The following is a 21,543-nucleotide window of genomic DNA, read 5'->3' on the forward strand; positions in this document are numbered from 1 at the left end:
AACGAGACAACTAACTCGTTTTAACGAGATAAACTCGTTTTAACGTGATAATTATCGCGTTATTGAAGCATTGAACTGCTTTCATTTGGAAGTTATGGGCTGATGAATGCCAACTGGACAAATGCAAATTTAATGAAGCGCGCTAGCGCTTCATGTTGAATGTGCCTTTGTCCAGTTGGCATTCATCAGCCCATAACTTCCAAATGAAAACAGTTCAATGCTTATATTTACATTTGACAACGAATTTGAAAGACTATATCCAGGAATTTAACTCTGATAATGAATGAACAAATTATTATCGTCAAAGACGGAACAGCCTTTTCAACAGCCATCTTTCGTTATCGCCGATGTGACAATTATGACGTCACTATAATAATGACGTCGTAATAAAGATTTGGAAGTTATGGACTCATAACTTCCAAGTGAGCTTGGTGAAGTTATATAGTGGGGCTGCAGTGTAAATATAAATATAACGAGATAAAATCATACTTACGCGTTTTCATGATATAGTTATCGCGTTTTAACGTGATAACTAACGCGTTTTAATGAGATTTATTTTTTGAGTTTACATTTCAAAATGACACCAATAGGCTTTCGTAAAAAAGCGTTAATATCATGACAAAGCGATCTTTTTATACTGCATTGTGTATCATTCGACAAGTGAACTCTTTATTTTGTGAGATAATTTCAATTTTGTTGTATTTTGTCTTGTAAGACGATTGAAGGTAAACGTATCTGTTTCGTTTGTTAACAATGCAAAGTCATGTAGAGGAATCAAATGGAAGAGTAATGTTGAAAAGTTTTGCGCACATAAATTGCAGGGAAAAGATTTCAACCGCCCTCGACTCCAAGGTGTTTTAGGCAATATTTCAAATTCAAAGGAAATTACACTTAATGCTGGAATGTGTCTCCTGGTAAAGTGTTTGGATATGTGTATTTCTATGTGGATGTTCCGTGATTCAAACTTTCTGTAAAGGAAAAAGTATAGTGCACTGAAAATCTGACTATAGGAATAAAAATATAGGAGATACTTTACGAAAATTGATACTTAAAATCTTTATTACATTTAATAGATACATATATTTCACATTTATTCTATCACTATGTTTTCCATTGTATAGCATAAGGATGTGCTCATTCAAAAGCTTTCTTTTTGCTGTCCAATATGATAAATGTAATTGTCCAATGAGTGAATTCTTGCTGTACTTACTGGACAGATACAGGATAACTTATTAGACGAGTACAGGTGATGCCTATGAATTCTGTTGGATATGGTACACAAATAACAATGAATGATATCACAAATGTATTTTAATCATTTTAAGAGCATGAATAAAAAGTCATCCTCACCAATATGTCTTCGATTTAGATTGGCTCACATCAATATGGTTGTTTGAACATCTATATTGAGTCTCCAGAGCTTTTCGAACTATTATATTACATTCATATTACATGCCTTTAACTGAATGTATGTCGCTGATATACATGTATTTCATGGAAAGTGTTCACTTTTATTGCTATTACTTCTTCTAGGCACATCTGTTGTACTGTTACAGCAAAATACTACCAAGACAGAAATAAAAGGAGAAAATATCAAAACAGAGCATTCAAGCACATACATTATTTCATTTTAATCATTTATTTTCTTAAATTAATTTTCCCTTGTGTTATATATTCTATTAATTACATAAAAATAGTTAAAATCAAAATAACATCATTATTATAACCTTTCATTATAAAATATGAACTTTTTTTATTTGGGTTGGGTGGGGTGGGGTATATTACACAATGTCTAGTATGATATTTGTGTTCCTTCATGTATTTTGCTCTCGTGATATCGAGTTGGAATAACGGTCTCGTTTTTATAGACCACGTGGTCTAAGAAAGCAAACTCGGTTGTACTGGATATAATTTATGTATGGCTAAAATATAGCCAAAACCATATAATATTTTCTCAGTTACAGATGGGAGCGATATTGTTCTATAGTAAGGTATAACTGTGATTTATAATAAGGTATGTCTTTGTTCTATAGTAAGGTATAACTTTGTTCTATAGTAATGTACTACTTTGTTCTATAGTGATGTATTACTTTGTTCTATTGAAAGGTATAACTTTGTGCTATAGTAAGGTATAACTTTGTTCTATAGTAATGTACTACTTTGTTCTATAGTAATGTATTACTTTGTTCTATTGAAATGTATAACTTTGTGCTATAGTAAGGTATAACTTTGTTCTATAGTAATGTACTACTTTGTTCTATAGTAATGTACTACTTTGTTCTATTGAAAGGTATAACTTTGTGCTATAGTAAGGTATAACTTTGTTCTATAGTAATGTACTACTTTGTTCTATAGTAATGTATTACTTTGTTCTATTAAAAGGTATAACTTTGTGCTATAGTAATGTATTACTTTGTTATATAGTAATGTATTACTTTGTTCTATAGTAATGTATTACTTTGTTATATAGTAAGGTATAACTTTGTTCTATTGTAAGGTATAACTTTGTTCTATAGTTAGGTATAACATTGGTCTATAATAAGGTACTATTTTGTTCTATTGTAAAGTATAACTTTGTTCTATAGTAATGTATTACTTTGTTCTATAGTAATGCAATACATATTTTTTTACATTTCATGCAACTGTCACAAGATATAACCTATGATAAGAGATGAAATATATCCTTGTATAATCAGTTCAAAATTGTTTTCTTTGTCTTAGCGTTGGGCTAATGTTCTTATTCGGTGAAGTTACTACAATGAAATTAAATTAATCATAAAGTGTATAAAATGTAATAGTTTCCTTTCAAAGTTATATAAATAGTTCCCGAATAAAGCAAAACGCACTATTCATATTCTGAAAATATATTGATTCTCGGCCAACGCGTAAAATGTATGTTGTCAATATAATATACTCTATTACATCAATAATCATAACGTATGCCATGAATAATTATTAACTTTTTTATGAATTTATATTACATTGTATTACGCTGAATTATGTAATACACCATTAAAATAACTGTTTGTCAAAACAATTTCGTCGAAATTTGTCTTTGCCCCTTTTGTCAGCCTCTAATTTTCAATTGCTTTAGCAACTTTTCGAATCCTATCACCTACATTTTAATTGGAGTCCCTATATGTATCGGTAAACGAGCTGTACCGCTTTGCTTTCTTGTGATGATATCAGACGGTAGGGGATACCGCTGTATTTATTCAATGGCTATGCTCTGTTCACACCGACACCAGCCTTAACCACACATCTCTTTACATTCTAACAGTCGGGTTATATATAGCCACCGATAACATAAGTAACGCAGAAATGTGATCTGGAGACGTAGTCCTGTACACCGGAACTCAACCAACTGAATCTTAAACAGGCCTATAACCTTCCCGCTAGATAATCTTGTGATATTTTATTATGCATCAAATCCGCCTTACATTCAATTGAATTTATATCTGTACCTAAGTTGAAGGGGATTCCTTCGTTTGAAAGAGATAGGCTACACCATTGTTCTCACTCAAATATATGTACGGTGAAAAAATTAGCGTTGGAATGTGCAGAAAATACACATACAAGCCGTACTTTACCGCTGCTAGTCCTCACCTTACGGCAATAATTTAGAAGTTTAATTCTGATTGGATACATCATACTGAAACTGAAGGGAGTGGTGGTACTTCTGGAAATGATTTGTACAGTAGAAACCCGATACACATTTTCATAGTGAATTTGAAGAGAGTGGTACGTGGTACTTCTAGAAATCATATTACGACAGATATCGTATACACATTACAATGATGAAACTGATGAGAGTGGTTTTACTTCTAGAAATGATCTGTACGTCAGATATCGGAAAACACATCACCAAACTGAAACATACAGGAGTGATGGATCTGTACATTATATACCGGGTATAAATCACCAAACTGAAACATACAGGAGTGATGGATCTGTACATTATATACCGGGTATAAATCACCAAACTGAAACATACAGGAGTGATGGATCTGTACATTATATACCGGGTATAAATCACCAAACTGAAACATACAGGAGTGATGGATCTATACAGTATATACCGGGTATAAATCACCAAACTGAAACATACAGGAGTGATGGATCTGTACATTATATACCGGGTATAAATCACCAAACTGAAACATACAGGAGTGATGGATCTGTACATTATATACCGGGTATAAATCACCAAACTGAAACATACAGGAGTGATGGATCTGTACAGTATATACCGGGTATAAATCACCAAACTGAAACATACAGGAGTGATGGATCTGTACAGTATATACCGGGTATAAATCACCAAACTGAAACATACAGGAGTGATGGATCTGTACATTACATACAGGGTATAAATCACCATACTGAAACGGACGTGGGCAATTCATCAAAAAACAAAGAAATCATTCGAGATATTCCAGTTAACGTTCGGCACAGGAACAACACCTTACCACTCACAACACATAACTACCTACAATGCACATACACAACACATAGCTTCTCACATCTCATAACTGCCCACATAAACAACACAGATCTTCTTAGATAAGCAACGCATAACTACCCTCACAAATAACACATAACTACCCACATAAACAACACATAACTACCCACATACACAACATATACCTTGCCACATAAACAACACATACCTACTCAGATAAGCAACGCATAACTACCCTCATAAACAACACATAACTACCAACATAACCAACAAATAACTACCCACATAAACAACAAATAACTACCCACATAAACAACAAATAACTACCTGTATAAACAACAAATAACTACTCCCATAAACAACACATAACTACCCACATAATCAACAAATAACTACCCATATAAACAACAAATGACTACCCTACATAAACAACAAATAACTACCCACATTAACAACACATAGCTACTCCCATAAACAACACATTACTACTCCCATAATCAACACATTACAACCCCCATAAACAACACATTACTACTCCCATAATCAACACATTACAACCCCCATAAACAACACATTACTACTCCAATTAACAACACCTAAGTACTCACATAAACATTCCATTTATATTGCTGGAAGACTGATCTTCATACACTTGAAAATGGAATGAACGTTTTAAACAAGAGAATACCTTGAATAACTGGAATACGTTTTTTTTCCAAAATTTCATACTTGTATCAATGAATACCTAACCCTTTCAATTTGAAAAGTTCTTACTTGTATAATTGTTCACAATTTTACTGACATTACAAAAATTATCTCATCTAAAACAGACTTCCGCACAGAATAGTTGGCAAGTGGTACAGAGGATTATAAGGTCAACACGATATCAGGGTTGAGTTACATATCTCCTATTTATAAAGGAGAGGATTCAAGCTTTATATCTGAACAAGACTATACATGTCCACTTTATATGTAGATCTACGAGTAAAATAGAGAAAATGTTGATATTGCTATCATTTTATTTCTTATTTTACATAAGTTTATTCAAATACACTCTATACATGCAGTTTCTTTTTTCTTCACACTATTTGATGTATCATCACACAAGTCTATACCCATACATTTTGATAATGTATAATAATTAACAGTTCTCCTACCAGTTTTGAATGGCCGATGAACCTGCAGGGATCATCCTTCAAATTAATTCTATTCCTATACAACAACAGTGATCTATGTTAACACTTACTATGGATGATAGTTCTAGGGGCTAGGTACAATTACCCTTCAGAAGGAAAAGCCCACAGCATATTTGTCACGAGATTTAACTTTATTTAAAAAAAACTATGTACAGATTTAAAAGGAAGAGTTAGCAGTCGTATGTGGATGTAATAATTTCCAACGTTTATGGTCGTATAGGCGATGTCGAAAGCGAGCATAAATCACTGATCAGTGATTTTCGCAATGCCGCTTCATCAAGCACCAGTGAGATTATAAGAGCTGTTACTTACCATACAGAAGAATTATTTAAATGTCCAATACAAACATAAAAACTCACGTGCATTGCTGTTCATTGGAGTAGATCATACTAACCGGAATCCATGGAAGAACTTCTACCGGAAATGGAAGTGAACTTGCTCAACCCTAAAGTATACTAACCAATCTCCCCGAGAGCTTGAAACCGCGAATAAACAAATTTACAGGAATTTCAAGATCTGGTGTTGGACGGTTGACCTACTACGAAGGAAGCCATATCTGGGGAATTTGGCGAATACTGGAACTTCAAAGATGAAATCGCATAAGTTGATGTTGTGTTTTACAAAGGACAAAAACTCATTATACCTAAAACACTAAGACCAGCAATGATCGAAATAGTTCATGATTAACACTGGAGCCTGGTCAAGTGCAAAGACAACCCGAGTAGTGCTATGTTTGGCAAGATTGAGGAAAAGGTCTTAATTTGCTCAGAGTGTACGGGGGTTTAACGAAATCACCCGAAAAAGTCATGCTACAATTAAAGTAGATCTACCAGACCAAACATAGGCAAAAGTATCAGCAAATATTTTTGAGCTCCACTCAAAACATTATCTACTCACTGTAGATTACTTCTTGAAAATGGCAGAGATGCAGCAGTTGACGAATTTCAAGGCCAAGAACGTGATCACATGGTTTGAAGTCCAATATTATGATATAAGTTCCCAGATGAGATTGCTTGGACAATGGACCATGATTTTCGTGTGCAGAATTCAAGGACACAATTGATTTGTGTAGACGACCAGTAGTCCTCCAAAGGGACAAGCTGAACGAGCTGTTGTGATTGAAAAAAGCTGGACGAAGAAGTAAAACGTTGTATACAACGATCACAAGACAATCAGAATACTCCTCCGGACTTACATATCCCAAGCGCGAATTATCTTAGGACGCAGGCTGAAAACCAGGTTGACAGTAACATCAGGACTTCTTCTGAGACCTAGAGACAACGGAGAGATCAACAGACGTCTAAAAAACGTCATGAGAAATATAAATCATATTTCGATCAAAAAACTGGTAGTTAAAGCTCAAAAGCTTCAGTCCAGGTGATACAGTTATAATGCAAACTCATCGCATGGATAAGGAGAACAGTCGGAGTCTAAGCACGAAAGTTCGCGATCTTATGTGTATTCAGAGTCTTCAGTTCAGCAACTGTCTAAACGTATACCCCAACACCAGGACCATGCAGCGATCAGATTAAAGTTACCAATGGCAATCGCTTCACAACTATATCAGCTAATACTTTCTACTTATCATCAAAAGGGGAAGGCCCTGATTTGTTGATCGTATATATATGCAGCTTATGTTTATCGAATCAGTACCTGTAATTTAAAACTTGAATTTCATTTGAACAAATTTTATTGACAAAAATGATGGAATATAGTCAATTGGATTGAATAACAGGCTATGCCTATGTAAATTCTCTCCATAATGTAGATGACAGGATAAATGGACAATGTAATTATATGAAATTTAAAGATATCAATTATATATGTTAATTATTTTATATTTACCGGTATATTTGAAATGAAAAATTACAAGGAAAGAAAAAAGAAAGAACATAACTTATATACATTATTATATGAATAAAGGGAGGCAACTCAGTGTTTAATTAAAAGGAATAACATATATATTCATCCACACTTCACACATCAGGACACATGAAGATAATGATATTCATATTTCATATATACATAAATATACAAGGAAGTTTATTATGTACTATAAGCCATAAAGTAAACACTGACCCAAAAGTCCATGTGCTTTTATGCACAGGGTAGTGTTACCAATAGCTGGTACCAATATATAAATATGATAGTTTGCATATATGTATTTACACTGTGAGAACAAGACAAGACAGACCGGTAAACAAAACACAGAAAACAAAGACAGACAAAAGACATCTAGACAAAACCAAACATGCTCAGCCAGAGACATTCAATGTCTTAGTCATATAAGAAACAGGGAGAACAGGTGCAAAATGCAAAATGCAAAAAAAAAAAAAAACAAACAAGGTACCCTAATTATTACATGAAGAATAGGACTTTAAAAGCTATAAGTCAAGACTATATTTTTGTAGTTAGATCATGTAAAGATTAAAACGCCTGGATTTACCAATAAATAAATATATATATTTAAGTATCTGCTTGTTTATAACTCCATCACAATCAGGACAACCTCTGAGAAAGATATTTGCATCAGTATGATTATGATTTCCATAAGTATTGACAGAATTTAAAAGTGTACGTCTAAGATCGATATGTTTTGGACACTCAAGAAAATAATGATCAACTGATTCATATTCAAAGAAACAAGTACAATAAGGGTTGTTAGTTAAGTGGTCGTTAAACAGATCAAAATTTAAATACTGCAAAAATTTCTAAGTTGGCATAAGATAATATTTGCTCTTCTATCACCATCAGACTTAAAAATTAAAGCTGATTCGCTATCAGTAACAGTATTGTTGTTTAGTTTGTGTTTGAAGGTTGTAATAGAGGGGGAGTTAAATAGATCATTTGCAGTGCTTGCAGTGCGACACATTAGCGGAAAGAAACTGTCAAAATAGTTGTTAGTCCTGCAGATTGGTGGATTAAAGAGCCTTGTTTGTCTGAGATTGTGAGGATTGTTATTTTGATTGTTAATAAAAGGAATTAGGACATTCTGTAAGTAGTCAGGTGACAGCCCATTCATTATTTTGTTCATCATTATGTGTTTATGTTTATTTCTTCTTCATGATAGAGTTTCCCAACCAAGTTCATTATAAAGTGTATTGTGTGAAGTCCCTGATCTTAGCCCTGTTATGATTCTGGCTGCTTCTAACTGGACGGATTCTAGGAGTTCCTCAGATTGTTGAGTGCAGTTATCCCATACTATGTCTGCATATTCCAAAATTGGCCTAATAAATGCTATATAAATTTTGATTAGTGTTTTACGGCTTACTTTAGTTTTAATGTATCGGAGAATGTTTAATCTACTATAAGCTTTTTCATAAATATTTAAAATGTGTTGTTTCCATGATGCGTCATCTTTAAAAGTCAATCCTAAGTGTTTATGGTCTGGTGTGTCAATGATTGGGCTGTCTTGGAATGTTATTTGGGGGTGATTTTTGTTATGTTTTCTAGAGAAAATTACAGATTTGGTTTTATTAGGATTAAATTTTATGTCCCACGTGGCTGCCCATTCCCCAATGTTAGAGAGATCATTAGTTAGACTGTGTGCTGCTTGTACTTGATTTTCATCTATTATAACATATAATGATGTGTCATCTGCAAATAATTTGATTTTAGTAGTAATGTTGTCAGTTACATCATTTATATAAAGAAGGAAAAGGAATGGTCCAAGAACTGATCCCTGAGGTACTCCTGCATTTATTACCTTAAACTGTGAATGATAGCCTTCTGTGACTACTCTTTGTAATCTATCAGAAAGATAATTTTCAAACCATAAAAGCAGATTGATTTTTGAAAATAATTGGAAGAAATGGATGCCATTATTGGAACTAAACTGAATATTTTCCTTCTGACAGTGTCGAATCTATGTTCAATTTTGGTAAAGAAGTTTTTGAATTAAATTATTTCATTTTGATATATACATCTCAATTTTTGAATCTCCCTCTCCCTCTCCTCTCTCTTTCCCTTCTTTTCTCTGCCTTTTTTCTTCTTCTTTGTTTTCATGTACAAATTAATTATGTATGTATGTGTGTTTGAAAGTTTGTGTGTGTGAATGTCTGTAAGTGTGAGTGTGTGTACGTGTGATGATGTGTGCGCATGTGCTGTTTGTATGAACATGATGTTTACACGTAATATTAGTGTGAATATGATGTTTGCTTTTCTCTCTTTGCTGTTGTATGTATACAGTATATATTTATATACCGTCTTTGTTTTCATGTACAAATTAATTATGTATGTATGAGTATGTTGAAAGTTGGTGTTTGTGTGTGTGTGTGTGTGTGTGTGTGTGTATGTTTGTAAGTGAGTGTGTGTGTGCTGGTGTGTGTGCATGTGCTGTTTGTATGAACATGATCTTTGTTTACATGTAATTTATTAGTGTCAATATGATGTTTGCTTTTCTCTCTTTGCTTGTGTATGTACTATGTATACAGTATCATATCTATATACTATATACCGTACTATGTTAATATATCTCTGGATATAAGATTGGATGTGTGTAAATGTATGCAGTATGCAATATGTGTGGGAATTTTATATATAATATTTGGTTGATGTATGTGAGAGCAAGCAACTGATATATATAGATAAGGTTTTTGTGTATGGTTGTGTGCGAGTGTGTAAAGGACTAATTGTATTTTATGTACATTGATGAAAATCTCCAATAAAAAGATAATTACAAAAAAAATAAAAGCAGATTCCCATTAATTCCATATGTTTTCAATTTATGCAGGAGACCTTTATGCCAGACTCTATCGAAAGCTTTACTTATGTCGCAAAAGATAAATCTAAGCTCTTTTCCCCGGTCCATATTACTAACAATTTCATTATAGATAAAAAGTAGTTGATTGACAGTAGAATCACCAGGTATGCATCCAGATTGATGCTTAGTTATAATAGAGTTTTCAGTTAAGTAGTTATAGAGATATTTAAATACAATTTTTTCCATTATTTTACTGATTTCAATAGCAAATAATATATACTGGAAGTCTAGTCATGAAATTTAATATTGTTACTTAGTTGTACAGCAGAGGTTTTAAAAAATTGAATGTTGTTAGCTCTGCTGAAGAACATGATAATCGGAAGACGATCAGGTTAGACTGAAGTAAAGGATAATCATGATGTACATCCTTCAGTTCATGTTGATACTCTAAATCTACTTTTAACATGTAACCCACGTCTTCCTCTTTTGAAATACTACTAATGACAAACTCTTCTAAATTCTTATCAAATGAACATTACCCATACGAAACGGTTTCGTCATTGGTGTCCGATAAAGATTACGGTCTGAATATAAGTATTTGTTTGGTTTTAATGCATCATACATTTCAGAAATATACAGATTATTTGCCCTTGACACCGATCTCAAAGATACATGCACGGTTGACAGGTGACTAATTGTACACCTGTTATTTCCCTCGCAGTATTCCAAGCTAGGTCAGGTTGGTATCAAATGGCACAGGTCCCGTCCGTAGTAATTTAAGGAATTAGTTCTAGAATTCTCAAATACATATGCACATCTGTTCTTACTACATTGTACATAATGTATAAGGAAAAAGATGATTCGTTTTCCTATACATAGTGTAGTTGATCAATAATAACATGCCTGCATTTGGGTTCTCATTCTTCGCATTAGATATCAACCGTATCTTCAACATAAAAAAATCAGGACGATGACATATTTCTAATACTCTCGTTTTCAGTGGTACAATTGTGATTAAAACTGTGTTCATTATCACCATTGTTTCACATATTGCTTTAGTTCATAACAATAGTGTCGTTGCATTAGGATTTATTTCGTCAAACATTCCTCCTGCATTTTTTTGTAGGAATACACGACAGTATTAAGACTTTTCCCCTTCTACGTGATTAAAATAATCAATACTTCATCAGAATTACTTTCTACTATATCCTCGCTGGATTAAATAACACATTCATGTCCGAGCTGATTAGATTTACCTTCACTACCCGAACACACAAATAGTTCCATATCTACCCTGCATGTAGGACATAAACATTGCATTTACTCCCTCATTGCTTTATTGTAAGAGATGATTAAATTTTGAATTATGTTTTTTCTCTTCTTTCTCGCAACTTGATGCCTCCTTATGTATCCCTTTATCTCCATCGACACTGTCTGAATTTTGACCTTTTCTATCCTGTTGCATTGAGTTCTGTCCCCTGGTCGAGACATACCAAAGTCTATAAAAATAGTAGTTGCTGCTTCTGCTTATAATTAGCTCTCGACATTTCTGGGAGTGGGACGATTGGTTATCTCGTTGTCGGTATAATGCGACCAGGTGAAATGCCCAGCTATGCGTCTTCAACATTATTTAGTGAGGTAGCACTATAAAGTCGGCATTAGTTCCGCGCTATTACAAGGAGGAAAACTTCCTCTCAAAAACACACACACATCAACCACCTGCTTGTATCACACAAACAGGGGAGGTCAATCTTCAATGACCTTTGCTGTCGATAACACATTACACATTGGTACATAGATAGACTAAACTTAACTAAACAGGGGAGGTCATCCTTCAATTACCTTGCTGTCGATAGAACATTAAACAATGGTTAACTTAATTGAGCAGTTCTGATATTCTATATTTGGTTATTGAATACCATAAACAACATAAATAATTTGTCATCAAAGCAGCAATAGTTTATTTCCTGCAATTTTGCAGATATCTTTCCAATAGCTTCCGATATGTTCAAGTTTTATTACCGCCTTTCTATGAGTGTCCCAATTTTAAAGGTGAAAATCGCAACTTCCATCATCTACTGGTTTGTGAAACCATACACATACCATGTTTATAAAACAGATAACATATGTTGATAAAAACACTCCTTCGAAGCATGCTCCTTTTTGATATTGTCAAAATAGTTCTATTGTTAACGAAACTCCACATATATAGCACGTCACATAGTCTTTGATACCCGTATAAATTGCAAGTTGATATGGAGAATGATGGTGATGTTTATATGCAAATTAATTAACGTATCCACACGATTACAATCCTTAATTAACGATGATGAATAATGCGAGCATACGACGTTTACAGGATGATGAAGACTACAACTGTCTGTGGCGTTGTCATTTAGCATTCAAAAAAGTTTATTTTACAACTGTGAAACAAGTTCGATCTTTGATGAAACCTGAAGTACCCGACTAAAAACCCACAGGGGACAGGGGACAGGGGACCTCATACCTCTTCATGTCTGATCGGGGAAATCGACATTCATTAAATTTTCTCTTAAAGCTATAGCGATAAACTAACTTTCTGAGTATGTCTTCCACTAGTCATAAAGTCACCAATCACAGTTGAGTGGGAAATACGTTGGTGAAATGAATATCAGCGTTCTAGACGGCATCGTTCAAAGCTTGTGGCATGTGTGATGCGTGTCTAAATAGTGAGCTCGTGTCATGTGTGATGCATGTTTAAATATTGATCTCGTGTCATGTGTGATGCATGTCTGAATAGTGAGTTCGTGTCATATGTGATGCATGTCTAAATAGTGAGTTCGTGTCATGTGTGATGCATGTCAAAATAGTGATCTCGTGTCATGTGTGATGCATGTCTAAATAGTAAGTTTGTGTCATGTGTAATGCGTGTCTAGATAGTGACCTCGTGTCATGTGTGATGCATGTCTAAATAGTAAGTTTGTGTCATGCGTGATGCGTGTCTAGATAGTGACCTCGTGTCATGTGTGATGCATGTCTAAAGAGTGAGTTCGTGTCATACGTGATGCGTGTCTAAATAGTGAGCTTGTGTCATGTGTGATGCGTGTCTAAATAGTGAGCTCGTGTCATGTGTGATGCATGTCTAAATAGTAAGTTTGTGTCATGCGTGATGCGTGTCTAAATAGTGAGCTCTTGTCATGTGTAATGCGTGTCTAAATAGTGAGCTTGTATCATGTATGATGCGTGTCGAGATATGGGCTTGTGTCATGTGTAATGCGTGTTTAAATAGTGAGCTCGTGTCATGTGTGATGCATGTCTAAATAGTAAGTTTGTGTCATGCGTGATGCGTGTCTAGATAGTGAGCTCGTGTCATGTGTGATGCGTGTCTAAATAGTGAGCTTGTAGCATGTGTGATGCGTGTCGAGATATGGGCTTGTGCCATGTGTAATGCGTGTCTTGATAGTGAGCTCGTGTCATGTGTGATGCATGTCTAAATAGTAAGTTTGTGTCATGCGTGATGCGTGTCTAAATAGTGAGCTCGTGTCATGTGTGATGCATGTCTAAATAGTAAGTTTGTGTCATGCGTGATGCGGGTCTAGATAGTGAGCTCATGTCATGTGTAATGCGTGTCTAAATAGTGAGCTTGTATCATGTATGATGCGTGTCGAGATATGGGCTTGTGTCATGTGTAATGCGTGTTTAAATAGTGAGCTCGTGTCATGTGTGATGCATGTCTAAATAGTAAGTTTGTGTCATGCGTGATGCGTGTCTAGATAGTGAGCTCGTGTCATGTGTGATGCGTGTCTAAATAGTGAGCTTGTAGCATGTGTGATGCGTGTTGAGATATGGGCTTGTGCCATGTGTAATGCGTGTCTAGATAGTGAGCTCGTGTCATGTGTGATGCATGTCTAAATAGTAAGTTTGTGTCATGCGTGATGCGTGTCTAAATAGTGAGCTCGTGTCATGTGTGATGCGTGTCTAAATAGTGAGCTTGCAGCATGTGTGATGCGTGTCGAGATATGGGCTTGTGCCATGTGTAATGCGTGTCTAGATAGTGAGCTCGTGTCATGAGTGATGTGTGTCCAAATAGTGAGCTCGTGTGATGTGTGATGCATGTCTAGTGAGTTCGTGTCATGTGTGATGCATGTCTAAATAGTCATCTCGTGTCATGTGTGATGCATGTCTAAATAGTAAGTTTGTGTCATGCGTGATGCGTGTCTAGATAGTGACCTCGTGTCATGTGTGATGCATGTCTAAAGAGTGAGTTCGTGTCATGCGTGATGCGTGTCTAAATAGTGAGCTTGTGACATGTGTGATGCGTGCTTAAATAGTGCGCTCGTGCCATGTGTGATGCGTGTCCAAATAGTGAGCTTGTAGCATGTGTGATGCGTGTCGAGATATAGGCTTGTGCCATGTGTAATGCGTGTCTAGATAGTGAGCTCGTGTCATGTGTGATGCATGTCTAAATAGTAAGTTTGTGTCATGCGTGATGCGTGTCTAGATATTGACCTCGTGTCATGTGTGATGCATGTCTAAATAGTAAGTTTGTGTCATGCGTGATGCGGGTCTAGATAGTGAGCTCATGTCATGTGTGATGCGTGTCTAAATAGTGAGCTTGCAGCATATGTGATGCGTGTCGAGATATAGGCTTGTGCCATGTGTAATGCGTGTCTAGATAGTGAGCTCGTGTCATGTGTGATGCATGTCTAAAGAGTGAGTTCGTGTCATGCGTGGTGCGTGTCTAAATAGTGAGCTTGTGTCATGTGTGATGCGTGTCTAAATAGTGAGCTTGTAGCATGTGTGATGCGTGTCGAGATATGGGCTTGTGCCATGTGTAATGCGTGTCTAGATAGTGAGCTCGTGTCATGTGTGATGCATGTCTAAAGAGTGAGTTCGTGTCATGCGTGATGCGTGTCTAAATAGTGAGCTTGTAGCATGTGTGATGCGTGTCTAAATAGTGCGCTCGTGTCATGTGTGATGCGTGTCTAAATAGTGAGCTTGTAGCATGTGTGATGCGTGTCGAGATATGGGCTTGTGCCATGTGTAATGCGTGTCTAGATAGTGAGTTCGTGTCATGTGTGATGCATGTCTAAATAGTAAGTTTGTGCCATGCGTGATGCGTGTCTAGATAGTGACCTCGTGTCATGTGTGATGCATGTCTAAAGAGTGAGCTTGTAGCATGTGTGATGCGTGTCTAAATAGTACGCTCGTGTCATGTGTGATGCGTGTCTAAATAGTGAGCTTGTAGCATGCGTGATGCGTGTCGAGATATGGGCTTGTGCCATGTGTAATGCGTGTCTAGATAGTGAGCTCGTGCCATGTGTGATGCATGTCTAAATAGTAAGTTTGTGTCATGCGTGATGCGGGTCTAGATAGTGAGCTCATGTCATGTGTGATGCGTGTCTAAATAGTGAGCTTGCAGCATGTGTGATGCGTGTCGAGATATGGGCTTGTGCCATGTGTAATGCGTGTCTAGATAGTGAGCTCGTGTCATGAGTGATGTGTGTCTAAATAGTGAGCTCGTGTCATGTGTGATGCGTGTCTAAATAGTGAGCTTGTGTCATGTGTGATGCGTGTCTAAATAGTGAGCTTGTAGCATGTGTGATGCGTGTCGAGATATGGGCTTGTGCCATGTGTAATGCGTGTCTAGATAGTGAGCTCGTGTCATGTGTGATGCATGTCTAAATAGTAAGTTTGTGCCATGCGTGATGCGTGTCTAGATAGTGACCTCGTGTCATGTGTGATGCGTGTCTAGATAGTGAGCTCGTGTCATGTGTGATGCATGTCTGAATAGTGAGTTCGTGTCATATGTGATGCATGTCTAAATAGTGAGTTCGTGTCATGTGTGATGCATGTCAAAATAGTGATCTCGTGTCATGTGTGATGCATGTCTAAATAGTAAGTTTGTGTCATGTGTAATGCGTGTCTAGATAGTGACCTCGTGTCATGTGTGATGCATGTCTAAATAGTAAGTTTGTGTCATGCGTGATGCGTGTCTAGATAGTGACCTCGTGTCATGTGTGATGCATGTCTAAAGAGTGAGTTCGTGTCATACGTGATGCGTGTCTAAATAGTGAGCTTGTGTCATGTGTGATGCGTGTCTAAATAGTGAGCTTGCAGCATATGTGATGCGTGTCGAGATATAGGCTTGTGCCATGTGTAATGCGTGTCTAGATAGTGAGCTCGTGTCATGTGTGATGCATGTCTAAAGAGTGAGTTCGTGTCATGCGTGATGCGTGTCTAAATAGTGAGCTTGTGTCATGTGTGATGCGTGTCTAAATAGTGAGCTTGTAGCATGTGTGATGCGTGTCGAGATATGGGCTTGTGCCATGTGTAATGCGTGTCTAGATAGTGAGCTCGTGTCATGTGTGATGCATGTCTAAAGAGTGAGTTCGTGTCATGCGTGATGCGTGTCTAAATAGTGAGCTTGTAGCATGTGTGATGCGTGTCTAAATAGTGCGCTCGTGTCATGTGTGATGCGTGTCTAAATAGTGAGCTTGTAGCATGTGTGATGCGTGTCGAGATATGGGCTTGTGCCATGTGTAATGCGTGTCTAGATAGTGAGTTCGTGTCATGTGTGATGCATGTCTAAATAGTAAGTTTGTGCCATGCGTGATGCGTGTCTAGATAGTGACCTCGTGTCATGTGTGATGCATGTCTAAAGAGTGAGCTTGTAGCATGTGTGATGCGTGTCTAAATAGTACGCTCGTGTCATGTGTGATGCGTGTCTAAATAGTGAGCTTGTAGCATGCGTGATGCGTGTCGAGATATGGGCTTGTGCCATGTGTAATGCGTGTCTAGATAGTGAGCTCGTGTCATGTGTGATGCATGTCTAAATAGTAAGTTTGTGTCATGCGTGATGCGGGTCTAGATAGTGAGCTCATGTCATGTGTGATGCGTGTCTAAATAGTGAGCTTGCAGCATGTGTGATGCGTGTCGAGATATGGGCTTGTGCCATGTGTAATGCGTGTCTAGATAGTGAGCTCGTGTCATGAGTGATGTGTGTCTAAATAGTGAGCTCGTGTCATGTGTGATGCGTGTCTAAATAGTGAGCTTGTGTCATGTGTGATGCGTGTCTAAAAAGTGAGCTTGTAGCATGTGTGATGCGTGTCGAGATATGGGCTTGTGCCATGTGTAATGCGTGTCTAGATAGTGAGCTCGTGTCATGTGTGATGCATGTCTAAATAGTAAGTTTGTGCCATGCGTGATGCGTGTCTAGATAGTGACCTCGTGTCATGTGTGATGCGTGTCTAGATAGTGAGCTCGTGTCATGTGTGATGCATGTCTAAAGAGTGAGTTCGTGTCATGCGTGATGCGTGTCTAAAGAGTGAGCTTGTAGCATGTGTGATGCGTGTCTAAATAGTGCGCTCGTGTCATGTGTGATGCGTGTCTAAATAGTGAGCTTGTAGCATGTGTGATGCGTGTCGAGATATGGGCTTGTGCCATGTGTAATGCGTGTCTAGATAGTGAGTTCGTGTCATGTGTGATGCATGTCTAAATAGTAAGTTTGTGCCATGCGTGATGCGTGTCTAGATAGTGACCTCGTGTCATGTGTGATGCATGTCTAAAGAGTGAGCTTGTAGCATGTGTGATGCGTGTCTAAATAGTACGCTCGTGTCATGTGTGATGCGTGTCTAAATAGTGAGCTTGTAGCATGTGTGATGCGTGTCTAAATAGTACGCTCGTGTCATGTGTGATGCGTGTCTAAATAGTGAGCTTGTAGCATGCGTGATGCGTGTCGAGATATGGGCTTGTGCCATGTGTAATGCGTGTCTAGATAGTGAGCTCGTGTCATGTGTGATGCATGTCTAAATAGTAAGTTTGTGTCATGCGTGATGCGGGTCTAGATAGTGAGCTCATGTCATGTGTGATGCGTGTCTAAATAGTGAGCTTGCAGCATGTGTGATGCGTGTCGAGATATAGGCTTGTGCCATGTGTAATGCGTGTCTAGATAGTGAGCTCGTGTCATGAGTGATGTGTGTCTAAATAGTGAGTTCGTGTCATGCGTGATGCGTGTCTAAATAGTGAGCTGTGTCCTTTGTGATGCGTGTCTAGATAGCGAGCTTGTGTCATGTTTGAAGCGTGTCTAGATAGCAAACTTGTATCAAGTGTGATGCATGATAGTGAGCTTGTGTCCTGCGTGATAAGTGCTAGATAGTGAGTTTGTGTCATGTGTGATCTAGTTCATGTTTCTAACTTATGTAATGTATGTTTGTCTGAGCAAAATGGAGTCGGTGTGTCTGGTGGCATAATGGTGCATTTCACGTAGGCGGCCGTGGTTCGATTCACGAATTGGGGGTGAAAGGTATTGGATCATCTGCTCGGTTTTCCACGGGTACTCCGTTTTCCTCTCTCACGCGCTTCGATCGAGACCAGCAAGCGTAATTACAAGAAGTTTCTTCATATAACTTGATTAGCATGTTGTATGAAATAAAAGAAACTCACTGTAAGTGTGTATAAAGATGTGAGGTTAATTTTTGTGTCGGTGAGAGGTGGAGGAGTACTTGTACTACTCACTCTGGTTATTCATTCTGTTCGCCGGCGAAAGTCGATGAGAGTAAGTTGTATACTTCGGTTCTCGCTTCGGAGCGAGCGGGAGTATGCCTTAAACATCACTACTTTATGATACTAATTCGATTCAGTTATCTTTACTACATTGTTTTAAGCATTGATGTCATTTTTTTAGTTTCATCGGGGTATGAAACAAATTATGTTTGCAAACGTGGCGGATTCTTACAGAAGCAAACAAAATTTGTTTCATACCCCGATGAAACTAAAAAAATAATTGACATCAACGCTTATAATTAATTTTTGAAAATGATTTTCTAATTTAAAACATGTTTTATGTACAATTTTACTGGTTTTAAATGGGATTCTTTTTCTCAAATCAATACGCAACGTCAATTGTCGTATTGTGACGTCACATTTTTCGCGCCATTCTCGGAATTTCTTTCATAGAAGAATGAAAAGAATTTTTCGACCAATCAGATTTGAATATTTACCATGAAAACAAAGAAAATTGATTATATTCCATATGCATTATGTAAAATGTGATAGTATGGTAGAGAGAAGCAATACTTTTCTTGTCAATCCTTACTTGGATCTAAAAACAATATAGTTTATCTACACATGAAACATATCTTGATTCCAATCGGACTGTTTTAATATCCTCAACACAATATTTGAAGATAATATTCATATACATTAAGTAAATGATGAATTATTTTTCATTTTTTATGAAATCCTACTATTCAATTATCTCGTCAATGTTTATTGACTCATACACCATTAAATGGCTTTAAATCATGAAACATTCGTAGCAGCGTATTCTATGTCTGTTTTTTTTATTCTGTACTCCTCTGTGAATTTAGCTTCCTGAATCCGAATGATCCAGCAAATTCGGTTAACTGTTTTCATCTATACTACATCTCGTCATATATTGTCAAGACAATAACTTGCAAAACTAAAACAAATACAACCGTATTCTGGTGAATTATGATATATCGTCAATTATTTTTATTTGTTTAAAGCATACAATGTGCCCTCACTCCAGAAATGGAATGGATAAGCATGCAACCATATTAAAGACTCAAAAATTGGGTAACATCACTCGGTCGCTTATAGATGATTATGTATACGGCGCCTTTATTCCTCACTACCAGACCCTCACAGCCCTTTCCCCCAACGCCTCCCCTTTCTTCTTTTTTTTCTATTTTTTTATGATCTCAGCACAACGCTTTCAACGAATTGAAAAAAATATCCCAGTTTAAGACAAGTCTAAATTAGGTATCAGCTATTATGAATGCGAAATCAAGAAAACGAAATGTGTATCCATTGTAGCGTGTCCTACCCATTCTGGATAAGAACATCGATTAATCAACAAAAACAAATAATCAGTATGCTACTAAGTCTCTCAAATACCTTATCTATTAAGTATAGAGGTGCATATAAAAAAGGGATAAAATAGAAAAAAATATTGAAAATGATATGATAACATGAAGACCAACCAGAACACAGTGTGTGTCCGCATAGATACAACAGAGTTATCACTCTTGGTACCAAAGTACCGAAGTAATCTACTATCGCTTTCCTGCCTGATATCCCCTCTCATGTCTAGATTTAAGACCAACGAATGCGCATAAAGTTATCCAATTAATTTATTGTGATTTGAAGAATGCTTTTATATTTGTTAGAATTAAACATATTTCTTTGAAATAAATATAGTTGAAATCAATTTTACGAAAATGCCCTGTAATCCAAAGGCTTACATTTATCTCACAATATACATAAATAGGACATTGTAATAAACCATATATAAAACTAGCATCTAAATAAACATATAGAAAAAAATCCATATTCCATGTACAATTCCTTCAGTTCACAATACGAAATAATTATATGATACTTAAAGGGACATCACGGTAAAAACGTTTCAATTTTCAATGAATGTACGCCTTTTGTTCATCTCCAGTTATGTTTCTGTGCTGTCCCAATGTTCACAGTCGATCCTCATGTCCAGCTTGACCACTTGATTTAGTTGGGAATCCCCCTCTAAATTTAGCGCGAAAATTATTTTTAAATCATCACGTAACTGTTTTGAAATCGAGGCAACACAAACACACGATAGTTTACAAGGCGAATTGGATTAGTTGGACAACGATATTATACAGTGGTTTAAATGTTAAATAACACGTTCTGTATATATTCCGGCACATATATTTATGTGTAAATAAGTGTAAACACCGTACATATAGTATAGTGACAGTAGCGATGTACTGGTACAGACTGTATAAATATTACCGAGTTTTTGTAAATATTACCGAGATTTTCATGACCTACTATCCAGCAATCAAGCAGAATACGAGCAGCGTCCGCATTACTGCTGTTTTCATGTTTGAACTGTATTGTACTGCTTCCCCAGTTTAATTCTAGGATTGTGTTTGACCCATTTTCCAATTATTCTCTTCATTGCGGAAGCTGTTATCGTTTTCAACCGCATTCGATTCACATTGGAAGCCATTTTTGTTTTCAGGTGTTTTAGTGTGTTGTGCGCATGCGTGTTATCGTATATGTCACAAAATTTGCATATTCAGACTATTGATCAACGAATTGTGATAACCTTTTTATAATTAATAATTGATGTTTTTTATATACATATATCATCAAATTCGAATGGTTATTGTTCATAAGGATATTTTTTTTAA

This window comes from Pecten maximus, chromosome 7, assembly GCF_902652985.1.
Source record: "Pecten maximus chromosome 7, xPecMax1.1, whole genome shotgun sequence".
In the NCBI taxonomy this organism is placed as follows: Eukaryota; Metazoa; Mollusca; class Bivalvia; order Pectinida; family Pectinidae; genus Pecten; species Pecten maximus.